This window comes from Lathamus discolor, chromosome 16, assembly GCF_037157495.1.
Source record: "Lathamus discolor isolate bLatDis1 chromosome 16, bLatDis1.hap1, whole genome shotgun sequence".
In the NCBI taxonomy this organism is placed as follows: Eukaryota; Metazoa; Chordata; class Aves; order Psittaciformes; family Psittacidae; genus Lathamus; species Lathamus discolor.
The window spans coordinates 8,541,979-8,562,128 of NC_088899.1; the positions used below are offsets into that span (position 1 = coordinate 8,541,979).

The 20,150-nt window shown below is 43.1% G+C and overlaps 1 long non-coding RNA gene across 1 annotated transcript; it reads right to left on the minus strand.

The window, feature by feature from the left end:
• Positions 1–15,158: 15,158 nt before the first annotated feature.
• Positions 15,159–15,934, minus strand: LOC136022853 (uncharacterized). The gene is made up of 3 exons (XR_010616350.1): positions 15,881–15,934; positions 15,333–15,452; positions 15,159–15,214 (listed from the first exon to the last, which is right to left on the minus strand). It is a non-coding gene; the product is annotated as an uncharacterized LOC136022853 (long non-coding RNA).
• Between the last annotated feature and the right edge of the window lie 4,216 nt (positions 15,935–20,150).

Here is a 20,150-nt window from a genome sequence, read left to right on the forward strand (position 1 = left end):
CTTAATACTCTTCCTTATGGAACATACGCTTCTACCTACGCTGGGCTGTTATCCCTTCATTTCTTTGGTTATTTGAACCATTTATAACTTCATTTAATCAGAAAACAGTGGGGGGCAAGGATTACTTGGGTCTTCCTGGAAAGCAGCTCCAGTGTCCTGGTTATCTTCCTGAAAGAATAATCTGGATTGGAAAAAACAGACCCTTTGTACAAGGAAATGGCTACGTGACCCTTCAGTCTGTGTACTGCTAGAGCAAAAGGGTGCATTAAGGTAGGAGGAAACAGAAAGGGTTATTTTTAGGTTAATCAGAGCATCAAAAGAATTCATCATTAGATAGGAAATGGCACAGCAGCTTTATATATCCCAAAGATCAACCTGACCCAAAGACTTGAGGAAAAGCTCATTCTATTTATTGTCATTAAATAGATTTACCATTTTAGAAACCTGGAACATAGCTTAGGTATGTGTATGTATATGTGTATAAATACAAGGAATTGCTTAGACCTGGGTTTGGTTCTAGACTCCACTGGATACTTACTGTACTGTGCTGGGAACTGCTGTAAAAGCTACAATGATCATTTGACTGCCACGTGGAAGGAGCATCTTCAGGGAGATGCTGTGGGTACAGTTTCTTAGTGCTGGGACTCTCCAGGGTGTCCAAGTACCACATTTCCCAACACCCCTCATCCCCAAGCAGTAGCTGTGGAGACAGGGAACTGCATCTTCCATAGATGCAGCTGAAGAACAAACCCTTAAGGAAGTTCTCAGTAGCCCTAATTTAAACCCAAAACCATGAGTCTGCCCAGCCAGAAACTGAACAAAACTAAAACACAGCAAGTCTGTACTCAATGTTTGCAGTGGACTTTAAGGCTTGAGATGAAAAGTGCCACAGCGGCACAGAGCACTGTCGTCTCACAGTGAGCTGCATTTGACAGCACCATCAGGGAAAGAAGCAGGGAAAAAAGAAAAGGAAGGGAAAAAAGGCTTTTTACAAAGAAAAAAGGAGGTAAACTGTGCCTTCCTGACAGCTGGCCTCACCAGTGGCATTAAGGACAGAAAGGAGGCAGGTATTATTCAAGAGACAGCAGTGGCAGCGCTAGCAGGAGACCAGAAAGTCAGCGCAGGAAATGTGTCTTTGAAAAACCTCCTAATTATGGTGCTTCTCTCCCAGCCTGTCCTTGCTGCACTGTAATTACATGAACAAAGCTGAAAGGCCTTTTCTCAAGACAGAAGTTGTGATACAGACACACGAGAGCAAAATCCAGAGTGTGTTTACAGCCAGGGGAAGCGATGCTAAAAGAGAAGACAAACAAAACCAGGCAGAAGAAGAAGGATGCTGTGACACCCTTTCTCCATGGTGGCCACTTTTGCTTTATTAGACATTTTCTATGTCTAATATAGACATAGCTTCCTTTTTCCTTCTAAAACAGAGGGGCAGGGCATGAAAAGAATACAAGCCACGCCATCACTGTATAAGCACATCTGGTGCAACAGAAGCCTAATACACTGAGGTGAATGTATTTAGTTAAGCCTATCTTTTATTACCTGTAATTAATTCCAGTAACTGAATTCTGAGAGGTTTCAGTCTTGAAACAAAGGGAAACTACTTCACTAAGAACTATTTTGCTCTGTTATGTGATCGTGACCTTCAGCAGGGCTGCTGAGCATCACCACTGGATGGCATGGACCGTCTTTGCCAGGGCAAGGAGTGCTCCTCCAATATCAGCATTTTCCTTCCATAACATTTGAACTACAAGTACAGGCAGTGTCAATCCAGCTTTGAAAGTGGAAGAGAGCTGCTGACAAAATAACCCTGAGAAATGACAGATGTCTTCCCACATGCTGAGTACTCAGCAGAAACCCACTTGTATACAAGGAAAATAAAACAGATTTGGTGCTAACCTTACCGGGAGTTTCCCTGAATCCTCTTTCCACAGCAGAGTTATCTTGCCATAGAAGACTCTGCTCTGTTGCTTCTCCAAGAGCCAGGGTTGTTTTCCAGTGGATTCTTGTGTACCTGCAGGAGGAATGTGCATCCCAGGGAAGATAGGGAAGATACCCACCAGCCAGGATGCTTGGACCTGAATAGACAGGTACCTGCCATGTAAGTCATGGGGCTAAAAGCCTACAATGGATGTGAAATAATACTACAGGACTTAAAGACCACAAGAATAAAGTATGGAGCAGCTTAGTGTTATACAAATCATCCACAGCATCCCTCTTCCGCACTGTATCAGAACCTGGAGGGCTCTGCACAAGCGCTGCCATCTCAGGGCCACATCTGGACATCACCCTTCACATCTGTAAGATATCATATACAAGAGACTTGACTGGGGCAGCTACCAAACATGCCATTTTCAATCTGCCCCAAGGTTTCCATTCTATAAGGCTTACAAAGGGTCAACCCAGATCTCTGCATCTTGCCAGTCTCAAAGGCTACATCCAGCCCCAGTCCCCGTTTCCCACTCCTAGCAACACTGCTTCTGTGCCTGACTTCACCTGCAGTAATTGGTCTCTGAAGGACAAGAAATGGCAGTAACTTGTGCTGGGTTGCAAGGTGTGAGAATGGAGGAAATTAACACCAAGGCTTTTTTCCATCCCAGTGAATAATGTGATTACTGGGGAGGGAGAGGAGGAAGGGAGAAGGGCTGAGCCTTTCATCAGCTGTGAAATGGGGTTTTAGCTTGGGTTTTTTAGCTCCTTTTAAAGCAAACAGATGGAGGGACCTTTCAATTGACAGCCTGTACCACACAGGCATATATCACAGCTGCTTGCCAGTAAAAGAGTTAATTAATGTGTTACCTAAGCCATCAACACTCTTGTGTAGAAAAACCCCACCACCTCTATAGGGGAAAAGAAAGCAGCAGTGTAACCCCAAGTGATGGCAGCATGTTGAAACAGGGCATTCTGAACAGTGGCCACACAATTCAATCCAATGGCAGAACTGAACTAGCCAGCTATAACACATCCTTTTCTCAGTTATCAAATCATTCCTACTTCCACATCACTTTGGTCTGAGGCTCACCAACTGAGGTGTAAACAACCTTCCATATGCTGCTGCTTACTCCAGACTAGGTGATGCTTACACAGAGGCATCTTTCATTATGAGAACTACTTGAGAAGACAGGGTCATCAATGTAGCATCTTATTTTCTTGACAGCATGCTACAGCAAGCATCCAACTGCATGGATCACTTAAAGTACCCTTATCAAGCCTTCAGAATTCAGTACAAGCTAGACCTGTTGTCTTAACTTCTCTTTAGTATCCTCATGCCAGCATTTAGAGTAGTGCAGAGGGCATTTCCATCCTGTAGTTTTTCCTCTAAGAACAACCAAAGCCAACATTAAGATAGCGAGCACTGATTGAAACCTCTCCATCACATAGTTATTTGGGAGATGTTTCACAGGGACCAAGCTGCAACGCAGGGATGCAAAGCCCAATAAACACAAGTGTTTAGATTACTATTTCCTGAAGGGAAAACAGGGGAAGGGATTAATTTCATGGGCATTCTCGTTCTTGTGAACCACTCACCAAAACTGCTCCCAAACGCGGTCCAGTCCTGCCCTTGCTTGCAATGGGACTTGATTCAAGACCTTTTCTGTTCCCTTCACACATTACACCCAAACCACTGCCAGTGAGCAAACATGTGCAAACATCAGTCTTTGCTTGGAGCTGGTATTGCATAGCCTGGGGGCTTAGTTCAGCCCATGCAAGTATCAATTAAACTATTGCAGCACTCTCACTATTCAGGTGCCTTTTTATTTGTATGTGATCTGCTCACAAACTGGAGTATTTCAGGTTGATGGTGTTGGTCATTTCTTATAAGCATTATTCTATTTCCCAGAACCCAAATGTGCCTTTGGAGTGCATTTTCCCTTCTGCTTTAATTAGATTGGAGCAGGCACATAAGCAAGGATAACAATTGGCTCCAAAACTCATCACTGGTAATACTGCAACAGTTCTGAAACTCTAGAAATCCTCTAGCCAGGAAAATAGATGGAGAGTAGCACCCGTTGCTTTTGTGCCAGGCTAAGATACAGAGCTTGTTTTCATCTGATTCCTCATTAACTTGCCAAGTTACTAAAGCAGATGGTATGAGCAAATTCCACAGAACTATGCTTATAGCAAACCTTGTAAGCATCTGGTCTTGGGGAGGTAGGAGGATCAAACCCAGGAAAACCTGGGAGAAGACCAAACAGTAAAAAATACAAGGGAGAAAAGCCATAAACAATGAATTTAGGAGGGAAGGAGCTTTGTGTCCAGATTACGTTGATCAAAGCAACATGGGTAATGCCAGTGTTTAGTGGCTGCAGCTTCTAAAACTGCTTTATTTGGTTTGATGAAGCCAACAGTTTGGGGCCAACAGACTCAGGGCCAGTTCAGGCCAATTTCTGAAGAATAAATCTCACCTGATGCCACGTATAAAAATACATTCTACTCTTCATCAATCTGATGAGCCCAACCCTTAAGTTCTTAAAACTTCACTCAAGTTCAGTTGAGATGAAGAAGGGCTGCCTTAAAACTGCTATTTGTCCTGCTGGAAATGGGATTAACACCTCAATGCTTTCAAGTTCTTGTGTACTGTGGTGGGATGACTTCACAGCTACTGAAACATTCACCTCTCTCATTGCCATGGGTAGAACTTGAGCCGTTTCATCCTTCCTCCCATTTTAAAGATGGGGATGTGGAGGTGCAGATGAAAGCAGCTTCCCTGAAGTGACTCCTTCAGACAAAAGGCCAGATGCTCTTGCCCTTAAATTACAGACTGTGTAATTTAAGTGTCAGAGACAAGATTTTAGCTTTTGAGTTGAGATTTACCCTATACAAATCCAGACAGACTCTGCTCAAGTGCAGTGTGAATCCAAGGGAGGTATGAGGGGGGGAAAAGCGGCCCTTTTCCTTGCCCTTGACCAGTCAGGATTGTGTTAAGTGAGAGTCCACACTGTGCTAGTAGTATAAGGAGAGCATATTCCCACTGAACCTGCTGGAAATGCTGATGTTTTGGTGTGATCCAACAGTTGGTTGGACTCAATGATCTTTTCCAGCCTGAATGATTCTATGATTCTTCACTTGGGAGGTTTAGGTCAGGAGAAAGTATTGTCCTTAACTCCGAATTTCCTGCTTTACTTTCCAACTTTGAACAAAGCAATCTCTATCTAAAAGGTGCCTCCCTTATGAAAACCCAGCTAGTTAGAACATGTCTTTTTCTCTCTTGGCAGCTTCCAAGATAGCCCATATAGAAAGGGCACCATAGCACTCTTCCCAGCAAAGCAGCCACTGAGTCACCCTTCCCACCAGAGCAGTTAGTAGAAAAGGGTGTTGGCCAGCCAGGAAGCTCCCTGGATGAGTCACTATCAAATACAACCATACCTAGATAACCTTGGCATGGCTTCGCTCAGCTTGGTTCATTAGACAAGACAAGCTCCGTGCTGCTACTCCTCCCACTGTACTTCTTTTTGAGAGCTGTCTACTAGTAGCAGGAACTATTGAGCTGAATGAGTGCAGAGACTCTAAAAGTCAAGAGACTTTGAGTTGTATTTAAGGAGTGGAGGATCATTTCAATGAAAGTAACTGCAAAAAAAAAGGATGAAGAGTAGGAGGAAAAGCAAATATGTGCTGGACAAAATCAGATCCTGGCAGTTTTTGTTCTCAGTGGCATCAAGAAAGGTCTGCTAGTGATGGCTCTTAGAGTTCCTCCCAGCTGGGGCAGTGGAAGAGATGACCTCCCAGGGTCCTCCCGTCCCTTCCATCATTCATTCCATGGCTGTCTGATCACTTTTCTGTTGCTTTATAGTAGCTTTATTGCAGCAGTGGACTTAACCCTTTCAAGCAAAGACTCTATCACCTGTTGGGCACATTTTGGTTGCTGTATTTTGCTGTTAGCTAATGGCAATGTATAAATGAGTAACTATGCTGATAATGAATGAATTTTCCAAGAGCAATCACCAAGCCACCTTGTGATTTACCACCCTTTGCTTCTTTGCTGTGAAGCACCCCAATCACAGTTTGACACCACTGTTTCAATGACAAGGTATCTTACATCAATTTAATTCCTTCAGAAAAGTGAAAATTAACTTTTTCTACCCATTTATGCTCCATTTTATTTTCATGCTGCTGAAAGGGCTAAACCCTGTGATTTATATCAGATAGAAGAGTTCTGATGGGTTCAAAACCTCCTCTTTCTAATGATGAGAACAAAGTAAAGCTCGCAAGTAACAGATGAGCTCATCTATGGTTTGGAGCTGCAGGAGGCTGTTTTATTCTATTAATCATTTAGAGCAGGATTGTTAATGCCTCACCATGGCTGAATTCAAATCTATATTTTAATGGATCAAATATTCAAACTCAAAGAGCCAAAACACCCGGGGTCAGCAGCTTCAGTCAAGGCTGATGTCTCTGTCTGTGACCCCAGGTCTATTCAGCTAATGTCTGCCCATAGGTGATGTTATTTCTTTCACTCTGGAGAAGCAGCAAAGTAGATGAATGTTTGTTAAAAGCAAAGGCAGACTGGGGTATTCAGCTGCCTATAGCTGGGCTAAAAGAAAGCTTCTGTAAGAGAGGCAACAGGAAACAAGAAGAGTTCTTCAGATGGAAGGCACAGAGCCAAAGGGAAATGGCTGGAACTGGAGAATGGGCTTTCTACCGTGGATGCTCCCAGGCAATGGGAGTTGATAGGAAGTTCCCAGTTTTAGGAAGGCCTGGCCTCCTCCTAAAGGAGTTATTATTATTCCTCTTGGACTATTCGATGTCCTGACACCTCTGGGGCTGCTGCTGCCAGTGTAACTCTCCATGGCTTTGCATAATTGGAGTAGACAAGTAGAGTGATGAGCCCTTTGGTACCCCTCACAGCCCATGGCAGGCTGTTGTCTGCTTTGCCTGTGGTAGGGGACACAGCCCAAGCATTAAGAAGGCTGTTGTAATTGAGTTTGCTTGCCCAGCTGCCTGAACCCCTTACAGAAAGCCCTGAGACTACCTTTTCCAAACCTCCTGTAATACACATACGCAGTTAAACAGCTTTCCCCAAGAGGAGCTGCGTGCTGAGCCCAACCCAGGCAGTGACTGGAGAGAAGCAGAGTGATTTCAGGCTGCTCACACAGCACAGAAGTTGTTGTCAGTAAGTCACATCACGTAAAGAGCTCTTGGGCAAAGTAATCATTTGGTGCTGTGGGTTTTGGGGAAGTGTTTGAGGCCAGAGGCTGACTTGGATTGTTGGAGGCCACAGGCTTCAAAGCAGAGGAGACAAGCCCATTCAATTAGCCTGAAAGGGCTGAGAAAGTTGGGGCTGTTCAGCCTGGAGAAGAGAAGGCTGCGTGGAGACCTCAGAGCAGCCTTCCAGTATCTGAAGGGGGCTATAGGGATGCTGGGGAGGGACTATTCATTAGGGACTGTAGGGACAGGACAGGGAGTAACAGGTTAAAACTTAAACAGGGGAAGTTTAGATTGGATATAAGGAGGAAATTCTTTCCTGTGAGGGTGGTGAGGCACTGGAATGGGTTGCCCAGGGAGGTTGTGAGTGCTCCATCCCTGGCAGTGTTCAAGGCCAGGTTGGATGAAGCCTTGTGTTGGATGGTTTAGTGTGAGGCATCCCTGCCCATGGCAGGGGGGTTGGAACTGGATGATCTTGAGGCCCTTTCCAACCCTGACTATTCTATGATTCTGTAAAATGAGAGCTTAGGGGACAGTATTTTATCTTGTACCCAAAGATGTGAATCCTTCCTAAACAAGGAAGTTTGCAGGTGGTGTGTGGAAGAGACTGAAGGCAGAGAAAGAGATGTGAAATTACTGCCTGCATTAACATTCATGTATTTTAACTGTGGATTTTGGGACCCTAAAAAAAAAGTCTCAGTTACTGACTTTAGCCTATCATGTTGAAATATACATCCTGGAACTCCTAGATTCTTGTTCCCCAGCATCTGTGATTTCAGTAGATTCTGGGAAGCTACATACCTTAGAGGATGTCAGCCCTAAGGCATGAAATCATTATGGCATATGTTTAGGAACTGAAGACGCCTTCAAATCAAGGGATGTAAACTCTGAAATGACTTCAAATCTGGCATATGGGCTTTGATCGGTTTTACAAATAGAACTCCCTGAATCACTTGGACGCTTGGAAATTAGGCTGAACCTGACCGTGATTGACGGCGATGTTTTCAACTTGCTGATTCAAACAGCTCCTCTAGGTGAAAAAAAAGCATTTCTCCTTGCAGAAAAAGAGGAGGAAAGGGCCATAAAACAAATTAACACTGGGCCTCTGGGCACTGGCTCAAAATACTTCATTCCTTTGAGATGAGGTACCTTCGGGGAAACAGAAGCAGCAAAACAAATGACAAATGGAAGCCAAGGGATGCAAATGGTGAAACAAGAAGAATGCTGTGAAAAAAAGAGTTAGACAGTACTTGAGGACTGGATTTATATCTGGAAAATATCCCTCCAAAACCAGCCTACGGGGAGTTTGAGAGTGTGAAGAGTTCTGGAAGCATCTCCTTACAAAGACTGACCAATACACTTCTGCAGTAATGGGTTTAGCTACTGTGAGTCTCCTGTGGTTGGTTATGTCATCTCTTAGTGCCTCTATGCCTCATTAACTTGCTGCTTATCTCTGCAGCCCCTCCTGTGCCCCTAATGCCAAGCAGTTTGTGCTCCCATAATACTCACTGGGCTGAGTGTGCTGTGCCAGGCACGGCTGTGTAACGCCCTCCATGGAGGAGTCCCACAGGCCTGAGCCCTTCCACCAGCACCTCAGGCAGCAGCTTCCCCAATTGGTGACCCTGTTGTTATGTACTGAAGCAGAAGATGCTGGAATGGTTTGAATGCTGTAGCACAAACATGCAAAGGAAGAGTCAACCCAAAGCTGAGAGTGTAAATATGGAACAGACAAAAGCAAATCTGCATGGCTGAGGGAGCCCTCCCTGTTTGCTACCGACAAACACACTGATTCACTGCTGTGCTTTCAGTCAACGGTTCATGTCTGCTATAAAACAGCACTGCTCTCTCGTGTCAGCAGAGCTTCACTGTGTTGCAGCACTCTGCTCAGTAGATAAGATGCTTCCTAAGCACTTCTTGAACGGGTGGCACAGCAAAGGATTTGTTTTTAAACGCTTTTCTTTGTAGCACACCTGATAAGTACCAATCCCATCACAAGAGAGCTTGTTCAAGAGCTTCCAAAAGCAACTCTGCTGCTGTGACCATCCCTTAACACCCATTCCCAGCTTGGGTGGGGAAGCTGACCTTAGGGGAAGTACTAGAGTCCACACGTCACCCTCCACATGTCCGGCACCCCCCAGCAAGCAGGACTCAGCACATCAGTTCTGCATCCTTGTGGAGAACTGTGCAGCCTTGCAAAGGACAAGGTCTTTTCCTAGTTCTGAGAGCTGAGAGGGGAAGTCTATAAAGGCAGAGGCTGACTCTTCAGCTTACATGAATAGTGCAAAATAAAAGGCTTGGTTTCTTTCTGAAGCAGAAGATAAGGAACTGTTGCAACAGGTCACAACTCAGTGGTCGTTCCCCTGCTCCTTAGGGACTGAAAATAACACTGGGACCTGGCTGGAATTTCAGTGAGGATTTGTGCAACAGAAACAAGTGTTTCTATCTCAAACCATGCAAGATTTTACTCTACCTTATTGATTTTTAAAGTGGGTACATGAAGGAACAAGGAAAGGGAAAGACAGGTAAGAGGAAGAAATAAGCATGAGCCACAGCTGATACAAGATTGAGCTGCACAGAACTCAAGAGGGTTCTTTTAGTCTGGTTTCTTTGGAGGTATTAGAAAGAAAAGCCTTGAAGATTTGTTCCATTATATTCAAACTATTTTCCAGAGAATATTTTGGTATCAGAACAAATATTGCTGTGCTTATGCCTTCATTTGCAAATGAAATCAGAGCTACTGTAAGGCGTAGAAGGAAGAGAAGAAGCTGTGATTCAAGGCTACACTATTCAAATCAGGTTTTGATTATGAAATGCTGGTCACTGAGCTTAGATCAGTTCTGATGGGAGCTGTTGATATTCTGCTGCCATTTCTTCCCCATAGTGTCTTTGTTTCAGAGGCACCTGCAGGATATTACTGTTGAGTTATGCAAAACATACCCTTATTTCCAACGTTGATTGTCAGAGCCACTGATTTCTTCAATGACTTCTCAAAGCATGATTAGAGAAAGATATTCGTGCGTGGGATTTACATCTTTTCATTCAAAGTAAATCTAATCTCTTTGCCCCTGTGAGTTTAGAGACTGACTGACACAATGTACCAGGTGTTAAATATTGTGTACTAACATGGAGTTAAATATTGTAGAACTTGGAAGCTGTGGCTATAGTATAGTCCCTGGAGACATTTAACTTTGCATTTATGGCCCTGCTACTAAGTTTTTTGGTTTCCTTTCACTGCAACCACCTGAAGAAAAGCCTCTGTTTGCTCTTAGTGATATCGGGTCCAATAGGTGAAGAAGCTAATTCCACCTCAGAGACCAACACTTCAGTGCTTTGACATCCACACCATCGGGTTAAACCCAACAGTGCTACTAAAACTGGTCCAAAGATACCAAGTGCTTTATTCAGTTACACAATAAATGTTTCTGAGCATTCCAGGTGCTCTTTATTCAGTTCTAGCAGCAATTCCTTCCAAAACAATTACATACATAAAGGAGCCAAGTGTTAAGTATCCCAGCTGGGCTTATGAAGAGGTGATCGGTAGGGTGATAGAGATTTTAGGGATTTAGGTTGTTTGGGGCGGGGGTGGGGGTGGGGGTATTTTGGATAGCCTTCTATATTTTGGATGGATGAATATCCATCTATATTTTGGACAGATGAATATCCATCTATATTTTGCACATCCTTCAAGTGGAGCAGAAGTGAAATTCACTGAATATGGAGATGATATGTTCTATAAATTTATTAGCAATGGGCAGATCCATCTTTAAATCACTTTATCCTCTTCCCAAGAGACCTGGTGGCTTCCTGATCCAAATACCTGGGTCTACATTCAGGCCCTAAGTCCTGGCTACAGGTCACAGGTTCGGCTGCCCCTTCCTCACACACCAAAACGATTTCAAATACCCCATTTCAGTCTTTAAAAGCCTATCATGGTTTGAATGTGGCAGAAATAATCACTTCATGCTCACTTCTCCTGGGTCCTGGTCCAAATTCCATGGGCATCCTGCTGTTGATTGATTTCAATGGGCTGACACAAGGGTGTTACGTGAACAAGAACAACCAAACATCTGGCTCCAAGCTAAGAGTGCACATGGGAAAGTAAACCTAAGTAATCTAGGTGCTGTTAACCCCACCACTATGATAAACTGCAGTGAAAAGGATGATTTAATAACCAAAGCAGTCAAGATAAGAAAGCTTCAACTCCCATCTAATCCTTCAGTGTCATAGGCAGGAGAGTGCCCGGACCACAGCACCCTGAAAGGATTGGGAAGCAGTTTCATTCTGCTTTGTGATCTCTCTTTACAGCAACTCAGGGGTTAAGCATAGTGGAGGCGCCTGCACCTTTTATTTGCCTTGGATTTGTACCAAGTTTGAGTCATCACATTCAAACAGGAGAGGAAAAAAAAAAGAAGGGAAAAGCAGCAAAACCCACCCTCAGCTTCATATTCTGAAAAGGGCATTCCCATTCCCGGACACTTCTAAGTTCCTATCAGGGAAAGAAGCCTTTCTGAATTAAAGTGGTGCATGCCCCCCCCCTCCACTGAAGGAAAACCAAGCTCTGTTCAGAGCACTAAATCATCACAATTTAGGTGCACTGGTGTCTAAATAATAGGACTTCTACATGCATTATGTCATATCTGCCTCTACAGAAAGACTTAGCTCCATTAAATTCAAACTGTAGGTGGGACTAAGGGCTTTTATAGTTGCAGACTGCCAAAGGAATGTAAGGAATGCAGGGTGTAAACAGATTAGATCTTCCCCCCCCCCCTTATAGAAAGAGCTCTATTTTTTCCCTTTCCTCTGAAGCTTTGGACATTTAGATGAAACACTGAAGCATGCACGTTACTCAAGTGCACCTTGTCCTCAGTACAGGATTCAAAGCCAACAATTCACAGGTTTTTCCTGTTTCATCAGGGGTTGTACAGGAGCTTAACCAAGCTTTGGAACCTGATCCACTGGCAGTTTGGGTTGAACTGGAAAAAAACCACTATTGACCTACAGCACATTAACCCCTCACTTTGCTATTTCACCCTACAATTAGCAATGATATCCGCTGGTCATGTCTTGACTTACTGGATTTACTACCCTAATGGTACAGGGTTTGCTGTACTGAACATATAACAAGGGCAGGCTTGCATCCAGAGTCAGGCTGGATGGTTCTGGGATGATTCTTTCTCAATAGAAGCTGGATCAGCTGACTTCTTGCCTCAGATATATGAACTATTTCACCTATGATTTAAATAAATCCTTATGGAAGCTAATGCACTAGCAGAAAAGGGTTACATGAATCACTAGAGAATGATTTACCCATCCTCTATTTCCTGTCTGGACTGCTTCCATTGCTTGATTGGAGGTTCACATTCAAATGTCTCACTGCCTTCTCCAGATCAGTACTGCCAAAGGTTTGGCCTCTCACATATGACATGTGGGACTTGCTTTCTCATTTTTATACTGCAATTCTAAACCCACGTTCACATGTGGAGGCAGCCAGCCTTTTGCCAAGAGGGCTATGTCAGCCAAGGAGACATCAAGGACTAGCAGATAATAAACATGTGCTAAGATATATACACCTTAGACTGAGAGATGCACTTGAAGTTCAGCAGGAGGAAACAGAACTTCTTTAGACTGGGAACATGGTCCTTCCACAGAGCTCAGTTAAGATACAAAGGAAGGTAGCAGATATATTTAACGCAAGAACAAAGGCAGACACCTGTATCTGCAGGTGAGGGTTAAGGACAGCAGAAGTAATGCTAATCACAATGGAGATGTACTGGCAAACCTGTAGCTAGATGGAAAACTGGAAGTTAAATTTCTTAGCTAATTGGTCCAAACATTTAACTTGAGACTGAATAAAGCATCCTTTGTACAAACAAAAAGAGCTGAAATAGGTGGACCATGAGTGAATAAGTCCAATCTGATTAACTCATCCAAAAGCTTAACCCACTAAGAAAGATCATTAGCACATGTATTCAAAGCAAATCAATTGCCTGGAAAAATCAAATATGTTCCTAATGAGTCTGAATATTAACAGAAATCCAGGGAATTGTAAAGGGAGTAAAATCAAAGGTTCCATCTGAACAACCTCATTACCATGATTCTGAACTGCATTCTTGTTGCTCTTCTGCACATCCAACAGCACTTGACATTAAGTAGTGAATAAGTATTAATTAACATGCCGTCCACATCAGGGCAAGGTGGTTAAACCTATGGTGTCTTCAGAGCTAGTCTTAAAAGAAAACTCACAATTGCCTGAAACTCTAAATGAGAAAGATTTCAAGTGTGTACCCTGACAGTAAAGACTGGAAAAAGATAAGGAATAGGGTGAAACCTTCCTTCATTTTCCTTCTTTCTGTGCACAGTTGAGGATAAAGTTTAAGTCCACTGAAATACCATTTAATTAGGAGTGACTGAGTCTTCTGTTCTTATTCCAGGAAGTTTCTCAGCTAAGAATTCCTGAAAGCCTGCATAAACTTCCCTCACATCCTTGTTTGTACATCCTGCCCACACCTTCGTACCAGTTACGCACCATCTCGACTCTTAACATGAGCACCCCACTGAAGAGCTAACATGGTTTAGGGTTCCTCAGCTCCTCAGTAGAATTTGTTTTAAGTGAGAATCAGGGTAGAAATTCCTGTCAGCACTGCAAATAGGCACCATGAAATCAGCCTCAAAAGTAACCCCATCCTCTGTCAGATACTCCATTCTCCCATCCTCTTCTCCAGGGAGCAATCCAACGGAGAGCTCTATAGGGGAAGCTTCTGTGAGCTTGTTGAGCTTTGTTGCTTTCCTGGGAGCTTTGCAGCACATACTTTATCCTGCTACTAAGCTCAGCAAACATTTTGCACCTTCAGAAGCTTAAAGGGCCAGTTTCTCAAAAGCCAAAGCCTCTTTTGCTTTGGATTAATTGCTTTGGGGTTAAAATCTATTGGGAATTGAAGTTGGAATAAAGAAAAGACATTGGAACAAGAGAACAAGATGTCTGAAAATGCCCATGATCTCTGGAGCCAGTTCTCACACATCCCAAGTCTTTTTAACCACTTGGCAGAGAGCTTTAGAAGCTGATCAAAGAAAAGAATAACTCCTTCCAGATCAGAGTCTTTCCCCAAGGCCTGTAGAACTTCTCACTATAGATGGATTAACTGGGAATAAGAAGAAATGGAAAATCCTTATTTTTTTTTCCCTGTTTCAGCCATAAAAATAAAGATATACATCCCCTACCCAGAGACTTGACCCTGATTGCTCTGCATGCTGATGAGAAGAGGCATTTCAGAGGGAACCCCCACCTCCATCAAGGGCTGCAGGGAATCAGCCAAGTGCTTCAACTAACTTGTTCTCCTGACTTTATGTTCCTTACAGAACATGGTTCAAAGCAGACTCACAGGCAAAGCGATTATTTGGGGGCTGTTCAACACCTCTGTAACCAACCTATGGAGTACATTCATTGGTGAGGTTTCAGTCCTTCTAGCAAAAGCTGCATTAAAAGCAATCCCAGAGGTAGAAGATATGAAAGGATTAATTATATGATGCAATCTTTGTCTCACTCCTACTAGGTCCAAATCTAGGAACAGGCACTAAGGTAGGGAAAAGATGCCTTTAGAACATTTGTTTGCCCAGTTACCTGAATGCAAATACTAAGGTTCATGTGAGTCACTGCAATCCATATAAAGGGCTAATAACACCAGGATAATGCAAGTGCAACTTGTTCCTGTACTCCAGACTGAAAGTGTGGATCTATACAAGCAGGAAGAAGAAACCAAGTGAATTAATAGTATGAATCACCAGAGATTCAGATCAGTGGTTATCACCTTCTCCTAAAGCAGGCCCAGATTTACATGGTTCACATGAAACCAAAGCATCCTCCAATATGCAGAACTGCAGTGGCTCAGTGTAATGAGCTATTCTGTTAATACAGCACCACACTCAGGCTGCTTGGATCAATAGATACAAACCAGGGAACTTTAAACCTTTAATGCCAGTAAGACTTCCTGGAAAAATGAAGTTGTGCCCAAATGGCCCACGCAAGGTGTTAATTCCAGAAACCTCTGCATACACTTAGCTTCACAGTGCCCTGTTTGTGAAATAGAGAGAATACACAGTACGCATGTTACTTGAATATGCTGTGTTGCGGCTCTTAGACTGATGGGAAGCCTCTACAAAAGCCCCACATTTGTGCCTTAATATTACACCTTTTACCATTGTTGTCTGCAATGCTTCTCCTCTGTGAAGAATGGAGCATCCTGGTAAAAAGCTGAACCCTTGTTCCTTAGCATTCTGAACTGGAATTCTCCTAAGGGGCTGCTGGCACTCTGAACAAACAGGTAACACATATGTAACATATAAGTAGTCATGAGTAGTTCTGATACCATGACATACCCCAAAATAACACGCTGACAGATAGGTGCTCACAGATAAGGAAGGATGTGGCTTCTATTTGTAATTACAAACTCCATCCTACTATATCTAACTACATCTAAGAAGTAAAAATGTCCCTATACCTCATTCTTCATTAGATTACTTGAGCTTGTAAAACCAAATACCATTTTGGTTTTAATTGGTGCGATTAGTGTAATTTTTCAATGCTGTTGCAATACTTACTGAAATAGGCATTTCTGAGTTGATAAAACAGTGTTTCATAGTGGAACTTTCAAAGCTTCTCTCAAGCCACTTTCATTTTGATTTCTAGTTACTTTGTTTTATGATTAGATTAATCTTATGGCAAGTTTCCCATTGTTACCTCTCGCAACACATCTTCTCCCTTTTCATAGACCATCTGTCACTCATGTGTTCTGTGGAAGAGACCAACATCAGCTTAAAACACCACAAATGCTTTTTCCAGCTGTGATTCATGTGTTCTGAAGCCTTGTTTCTTCCTGCTGGGAAATGCTTCCCAAAATAAGGGATTAAAGTATGATCCAGGCATAAAAGGGAATGCACAGAGCTGGTTTTACTGGGAAAGGTTTTGATGTGTAGCTGTAAGAAGTAATTGAAAGCAGAAGATCTATCAAATACACACATTTACATTGGAATTGAGAGTTCTCAGGTTTCTAAGCCTCTAGGACTTGGGCTTATGAACCGCTCAGCTGAGTGCACATCACATAACTGCATTGATTTGCATTGGCCACTACACTGATCTGCAAATATTCAACCTGCCTTAGATGCACAGAGGTAACCCTTGGAATAACAACAAATTAAAAGCTCTACAGCTGAATTTTAATAACATTCGATATTTATATAACTTTATAGGTTGGAAACATTCAAAAAACCATGCAAGTTTGCTATAAGGAAGGAGAGGTCCTGCACACCTTACGTAGGCTTGTGTAGGCTAATTAATATCTGGTTTCACACCAGGGCTGCTGACTCAGAGCAGCCATCCATGTCCCAGGGATTGGCTTGCCAGGCCATGGGAAACATGAACTACACCAGCGAGTTATCAACCAGGGCGGAGGAAGGTTTGGCAGACAGCAGGCTAGGGTTTTAAGGCAATTTCCTCACATAGTGCCTTTAACCACTGAAGGACAACCTGTTTCTATACCCTGCCACCATAGCATGAGAAAGACTATTTAATATGTTTAATAGGTCATCAGGTCTCTCTCGTTGCATCTTGGCTGGCCAGCAATAGCTGGTAGTGGTTGTACCAGAGGTCATTTCTGACCTGTGGATTGTACTTCAGCTGAGGATCAGAACCTGTCCTTGACATCAAGAGATGGCAAAAGATATGTCCCTGTGTCCCCATGCCCCTAGACCAAGCTGCTCAGCAAGGTCAGAAAGCTCCTGAGTGCGACTATATATATTATGTATTATATAATAGATATAATTTTATGTATAAAGTTTTATATATATGATTATATAATATATATTTATATATATAAAGTCATATATAATCATGTATCTCTTACATACATACATACGTATACACATATATACACATATATAGTGAAGTTTTATCCCTGCAACCAGATCTAGCCCCGGACATTGAAGCAAAGATTCCCAGCCTCACAGTGCAGAGGAAATCACTGATGCTACTTTATTACCACCCCAGTTCAACTAGAGGCCACAGCACTGAAAGGCAAGGTCATGACACCCGAGGGCAGGTTGTGGCACAGCCTGCTAGAAATAGCGTGGAGACACCCAGAAGCAGGGGAGTGTATAGGGAAGACAGAAGGGAAATTAAGGAAGTCTTGTAATTCCAGCGCAGCACTTTTGTATGTTCTCATTGTCAAAATGAACACATGCAATCATTAGCAATAAGGAAACACTTCCTCAAAAGTCCTGGCTCCTTTTACACTGATTTTCCTCCATAGCATCCATACCCTGCTCCTCCTGTGGAGCAACAGGAAAACATTGTGCACAGGTTTGCCTGCTAAGAAAAGGCACCACAATAAGAACAGTGCTTATCACTGTCTAATAAAGCCCAGAACCCTTTTTACAGGGATGAACAGATTTCCAAAAGGAGGGGAGAGACATTTGTGATGATTTCCCACTGGAATAAGTGGCAACTATTCCCACAGTGTTCTCAAGGGCAAAAACCTTAGGGCTTCATCTGGCTTTACACTGCCCTGAAAGCTTGGCACCACAGTGGTGGGGGCTGCAAATGGTTCTTTGCCATGATTGCATCTCCAGCCCAAACCCACATTTGTCTCCTGCATTCTGCTCTAGTATTAACCTGAATTTACAAGTTACAATATCCAGTTTTGCTAGAATTTCAATACCTTCTTTTAAGATTAAAAATACACAGTTTCCCTTCCCAGGGATGCTGGGCTTTTATAGACATAGAAAGTATCCCATAAACCAAACAAACAGGACACAGTTACTAGCGCCTACTTAATTTCAGGGAGCAAGCTGGGAATACTCCTACAGCTTAACCTTTGCATGCATTTTACATCTGCTGAAGAGCTGCACCTTTTACCCAGCTGCAGTTGTTATTCAGCTCTCCACTCAGAAAGCTCACAGATTTGTATCAGGCCTCCTCGAGTACAAACCCAACACAGTGATGTAAATCTGCCTTTGCTGCTAACACATGCACAGCAAATCTCAGATCCCTTTGAATAGGAAATGGCTTTTCCAGGCTGATGGATGATTACAATAAGCCAACAATGAGAGTTCACATCCCCAAGTAAACAGCTGAGAGATGAGTACAAACAGATTACAACAGATCCCTGTGCTTAAAACAATAATAATTAGAAAGTGGTTTGTCTTTTTCTTCCAGTGGTGATTTCCCTCCTTCTTCTCAAACAATTGTATCAGCGGCCGTCCCAGAAAGCTCAGAAGTAACTCACAGGTAACTCTTTAAATGCGCAGGTCAGCCGCAAGAATCACCTTGCTGCTAATCACTGTCTCTAGGAGTAACCTTACATCAGAGAACTGTTATCATTCAGCCCGATTTGAGTGTCTCAAAAACCGAGCCATTTTTACGTGTCTCTTCCTAACCCACTCTCAAAATTGCATCCAAACACTGCAGAGCACAATGACAACTGTCCCTCAAGAGCATTCTTCGCTTAAAGAAGGCAAAGTCGAGCCACTTACTTGTTCTCTCCAGTCACTCCTGTCACTTAAACACGCAGAAAAAGCCAACAGCAAAACAATGACGAGGAACTCCATTTAGCCTTGTTTGCATTAAAAAAGGTCAAATATCAGCTTTAAATTCATGCAATACCTTATTCAGCAAAGGGAAAACAAAGCGGAAGATGAACACCCCGTTGGAATCTCGGAACCGTAGATTTATTCCACCAAGTGCTTTACAGTGTCTGTTATCTCAGCCTTGGCTAAGCAAGAGAATGCTGGTGAAAATCTTTGCCTGGTACAGTACAGAGCCTCTGTTTCACAGGCCAGGAATTCTACATTGAATAATTTTTAACTTCAGCTTGGGGAGGAAATCAGGGGCTCAGACACTCACTGCTTGATTAGGGCTTCTCTATGTATTCATGGAAGGAGATCTCCTAACTGGGGAAAGCGGGGGGGACACAAGCACTGTCCCTTTCCAGCTGCAGCCCTGGGGTGGAGGGGACAAGGGGAAGAGGTTGAAGATGATGAATGTTCTTGGGGAAATGAAGAGATAAGCACATAGCTGAGAGACTGCATCTTTCAGGAGCTGTGATTTCCCACTTCTTTTTCTTCACAAATGGTTTTACTGGGGTTAATGCAACCTAATCCACACAGAACTGCTAAAACAATAGCAGCCAGCAATTCTAATCAACTATGCTGTTATTTGTATTGGTACCTCTGTAGAGGACCAGCTGAAATCCAGGCCCCACTGTGCTAAAGCGCATTACCAACACTAACTAGCAGAATCTACCTTAAGTCACCAAATTAACATGCATAAAGCTCCAGGACAAGAAACAAAGGAACAAGCCACTTCAGAAGTTATATATCAAACAAGTGGGGGAGCTGGGAATGGACCCCATCTCCTCAACTGTACCTAGACATTTAAAAGAGCAGATTCTCAGTGGCTGATGTTCAACTAACTTTGTATAATGTGGATTATTAAAGGACCCTTCCACCTGGCAACATGAGAGTTATAGCATCATTCAGACAGCACCAGGAAGCCACTGAATCCAAGGTCCATGCTCATTCCACTACTACATGATGTTTCCAAGTGATGTTTTCCTGCTTCCAGGGCGATGAATTCCTTAGCAAACAATCACAACTTAATGAGTGCCCACATAGAATACTTCATTCAAGGCTTGAAGAATCTGTTTCATCATCTCTATTTTTCACTTCATTTTACCATCCTTCTGGTAAGAAATGTCCATTCTCACAACAAAGCCCAGTACAGAAACTGCTTCCTTTCCTGCATGCAGACACATGAAACCACAAACCTGGCAATGCCAACTGAGCCCCACTGCAAACATCTCCCTCCTTTCATACAACACCATGTTATTATTGTGCATGTCAATATTATACCCAGGTCTGATTGCTTTTCTTCAATCACAGCAGCTGCCCTTTTCCACCCTGAAAGCTGTGGAGTCAGTAATAGAGCTGCTGAGCACCTGCACAATTAAAGCTTC